Source organism: Canis lupus, chromosome 5 (genome assembly GCF_003254725.2).
Source record: "Canis lupus dingo isolate Sandy chromosome 5, ASM325472v2, whole genome shotgun sequence".
Lineage (NCBI taxonomy): Eukaryota > Metazoa > Chordata > Mammalia > Carnivora > Canidae > Canis > Canis lupus.
In genome coordinates this window covers 67580614-67585217 of record NC_064247.1, presented here as the reverse complement: position 1 = coordinate 67585217, position 4604 = coordinate 67580614, and positions in this window count along the sequence as shown.

Below are 4604 nucleotides of genomic sequence, written 5' to 3'. Positions count from 1 at the left end.
GGGGAGTGAGGCCCCAGGGCCAGAAGGGGGCTCTGTCCTGCCTCTCCCCCTGCCCCCAACCCCCCAGCCCCCCCAGCAAATCTTCATCAGTAGGAGCCCCTGGGCGGCTGAGGGAAGAGCCCTGGTCTGGGGGTCAGGAGAGCTGCGTCCCCGGCCCCATCTCGTCACTCATTTAGCAGCTGTATTCCTGCTCAGATACATCACCGCTCTGACCCTCGGTATCTTCTTCTGGAAAGTGAGCGAAGCAGAGTTCCTGGCCCACTGGTGGGGAGGGGCGCTGGTTGTGAGGACTAGATAAGCTGTCGTGATGAAATCGAAATGATTCGGGATGTTCCTCCCACAAGTCAGGGAGAAAGGAAGAAGGTTTCAGCCATCCCAGAGGGTCAGTTTGAGGGTTGAGGGAAAGAATCCTCCATCTCCCCTGGGGCTTGGCCTTAGTTTGGCCCACTTCCTGCTCCAAAGCACCGCTCTGGCCTGCCCTCGCTGAGCTCCTCCACTGTTCTGCTGCTGCACCAGGGCCCAACCTGCCCGGGTTGGTTTAATTGTCCATAGCCTGCATTTTGGGGGAAAATAGGCCCTGTGGGGCCTGCGGAAGTGGTCCCTCTCCTGACCCTGACACGGGCTGCAGCTGCCCGTGCACCCCCCTGCTGGGGCCCTGATGCTCAGGGTCAGTGGGTCACCACTGTGGCTCCTGCGCCCACAAGCCAACTCGGGAGCCAGGACGGTGGCTGAGGGCACCAGAGCTACAAGCATCCCTGCCCAGGCCCCAGGAGCTCCGCCTGGCTGGCCAGCACGCCGTGCCACCTCCTCCTGTGTGAGCTCTGGACCCCAGTCTCCTTGCCTGCGGACTGACTTAGGGATCGGGAGCATCCTTCCAACCGAGCGTCCCACAAGGCGTGACCTTCCCGCTTTCCTCCACCTCCGTCTACCTAGAAAAAATCTCAGGGAAGGACTTTTGATTGGCCCTGCTTATGTCACATGCCCATCCCTGAACCAATCACAGAGGCCGGGAGGATGGCAAATTGTGATTGGCCAGAGCTGGGTCGCGTGCTCTCCCCTGTTGCCGAGGGGCAAGGGCAAACCACTGTGGTTGGCACCTGCCCGCACAACCTTGGGGTCAGGGCCAGGAGGAGCTCCTTCCCCGAGGCCAGGGCGCAGTGGCCCCGGCAGGGGGTGGGGGTTCAGGGCGACCCAACCAGATGTCCACACTCAGGCTAAGTCCGGGGTAGGGTGCCCTGAGCGGGCTGTGTGGGGTCAAGCAGGGGGGACGCCCACCCCTTCTGCCATATGTCCAAAGAAAAGGGGTGTGGTGACACCTCCTGTGCGGTCCCGAGCGGCGGCCAGGCTGTCCTGGTGCCCGGGCCTCCCCTCCCCGCCGCTACAGCACATGTTGCAAACATCTGCCTGGCAGGGCGGCTGCTGGGGGTCGCCTCCTGGAGTTCCCCGCTGCTGACAGGAACCAGCTCCCCTTTTTATTACCCGCAGCGCACATCTGGGAACACTCTGGATCGGTCTGGTCGAGCCAGTGGGCTGAAGAGCTGACTCCCGGCCAAGCGATCGGGGCAGGGGGGGCGGCGGTGGCGACAGCCTGGGTCTGGGAAGCGCCGCCCCCCCACCCCTCCCGCAGAGCTGCCCCGTGTGACCGCTGCTGGCCGGCTGCCACCGGGCCGGTTGTGTAACCAGCCTTGTCCAGGAGGGAGGGGACGGCTGGGCCCAGGGTGGGGCCAGCCAGCCCGGCCTGCCAAGTCCAGAGAGGGGCCTTTGGGGTGGTTTCAGGATGGGGACATGAAGGTGGGGGGGTGCTGGGGCTTCTCTGATTCGGGCTCAGGAGGGGTTACTACCTCCCTGCCCTTCCTTCCTTCTTTCTTTCCTTCGTTCTTTCTTATCTTCCCTCTCCCTCCTTCCCCTTTCCCTGCCTCCCTCCTTCCCCCCTTCCCATTCCCAAAACTTTGCATCTTCTCACTTGAAGAGCACATCCTTAAGATGCACCTTTGAAACTGAGCAGGAGGCAAGATCCTGAACAGACAATTATTAAAATTTTTAAATTTTATTTTATTTTATTTATTTATTTATTTATTTATTTATTTATTTATTTATTTTGAAGTAGCCTCCACCCCAGTGTGGAGCTGGATGTGGGACTCGAACCCACGAACCTGAGATCGAGACCTGAGTTGAGATCAGGAGTCGGTCACTTAACCAGCTGGGCCACACAAGCATCCCCGAACAAAACGTTATTTTAGATAAACCTGGTCTTTCTGCTTCTAAGGATGATCAGGGTGTGGTGGGAAGGAGCCAGGTTCTCACCCTCACCCCCACCATGTGCTGCACCCCTTCCTCTCAGGCCTTTGAAAAGAGAGAAATGACCCCACGATTTCCAGCTACAGGCCAGAGCTTTCCTTTTGCTCGTGGACCACAGATGCTTGCTTCCAAGATGGACACGGCTGCAGAGCGGGCTTCATGGGCCCCAGCAGAGCTGTGACCTAGGCTGTGGTTCAGCCACATACCCTCAGGCCTGGATGGACAGACCCTCTGTCTACTGATCTATCCATCCATCCGTCTGTGTGTGGCACCCTCCAACCGTTACCTGTGCAAACCCCCATCCACCCTAGGCCACGATGTGTGATGTTAATTTGATTTAAAAGTGTCAACTCGGGGATCCCCAGGTGGCTCAGCGGTTTAGCACCTGCCTTTGGCCCAGGGTGTGATCCTGGGGTCCCAGGGGTCGGGTCCCACATCTGGCTCCCTACATGGAGCCTGCTTCTCCCTCTGCCTGTGTCTCTGCCTCTCTCTCTCTCTCTCTCTCTGTTTCTCATGAATGAATAAATAAAATCTTTAAAAAAAATAAATAAATAAAGTGTCAACTCTTCTGCAGATGAAAACCCTCATGGGGGAAGGCTGTCTGGCTCCAGGGCAGGAGGACAGGGGGTGCTGGCCTCCTCGAAGCCAGAACAGTAGGGAAGTCCTCAGGTGCTGCTGAGGCTCTCTGCACCACCCAGCCTCAGCCAGAAATGTCCCCTCAGGTCACATCTTCATTTTTCTCGCAGACAGTGACCAAATTGTCTGGGCTCAAGACATGTGCCAGGTATCTGGATTGTAACAGTGTGCAAGATGGAATGTTAGGAATTAAACAAAGCCAGTAAGTAAATGCAAGTCATTGTAATTAGGGTGAGTCTATAAGCAAAGTAAACTAGGCACCAAAATCCGTAAGGCCAAAGTCAACTTGCTTCAGAGGCGTGAGGCTCCTTCAACTTGGGCTGGCCAGAAAGAGAGATCCAGTCTTGTGAGAAGTGGAAAGGGGGCAGCCCAGGTGGCTCAGTGGTTTAGCGCCGCCTTCAGTCTGGGGCATGATCCTGGAGACCCGGGATCAAGTCTCACAGGCTCCCTGCATGGAGCCTGCTTCTCCCTCTGCCTGTGTCTCTGCCTCTCTGTGTGTGTGTGTGTCTCTCATGAATAAATAAATAACATCTTTAAAAAAAAAAAAAAAAGAAGTGGAAAGGATGCTCTGGGCAGTGGGAAGAGTAGGTGCAAAGGCCCTGAGGTAGGAAAAGCTTGGTGGGTTCTAGGATCTGAAAGGAAGCCATGAGGCTTTTATGGAGGGAGCAAGGAGAAAGAAAGGAGAAGAGGTTGGGGACAAGGGTGGGACCTGATCACAGGGGTCCTGTGGGCTTTGGCCAGGACTTTGAGCTTTGTTCTAAGAGCCATGGGAAGTCACTCCACGAACATAAGGGAATGTCATGGTGTGGCTTACATTTTAGGAAGACTACTCACCAGGTGGTAGGAGAACATGAGGGGCGATAGAGCAGAGAGGCAGGGAGGAGCCCGTTATAATCATTTAAGCAGAGGTGATGGTGGGCTGGACAGGTGGAGGCCCTGAAGTAGAACAATGGGTTAAATCAGCAGGAGTCAGAGTCTCCACCCTCATTGGAGTCTAGTTAGCAAGGGGAACAATTAAACAACTATTTAATTGAAAGATATGGGGGCAACTCTAGGGGCTGCAGGAGTCCTAAATGAAGGGCATCTAACCCAGTCTTGGAATGATCCAGAGGGCTTCCTGGAGGAGGAGACGTCTAAGCTAAAAATGGAAAGATGAGTAAGTGCCAGGAGAAAGGGGGTTGGCACAGCAAGAAAATGGTGTTCCAGGTGGCAGGAGTGACCCATGCCAGGGCTGGAGACAGGAGGAAGCATTCCCGTGTGGTGTGAGGGCGACAGAAGGTCAGTGCTCCCAGGGCAGAGGTGAGGAAGCGAGGCTGGGGACCTAGGGGCCACTGGGCGATTTAAGCCTCCGGGTCACAGTCCGATTGCAATTTAGAGAGATCCTTGTGCTGCTGGTGGCGCTGGCGTCAGGGAGACGTGTCCAGGTCTGACTCGGCGTCTCCTTCCTGAGCTCCTCGGTGGTTAATCAGCTGCCACGCTGCCCGACCTCATCTGGGAGGTGGCAAGTGGTGCGGCACAGCAGCCCCCCCGGGTTGGGAAGATGGGCATTCCGGGCCAGCTCTGCTCCTGTCTGGCTGTGGGCCGGGCCGGGCCCGGGGAGATGAGGCTCCGTGGAGGGTAATTCCTGCTTGTGGGCCCCGGAGTCCGCACTGCTCAGTTTACCCTCCTGG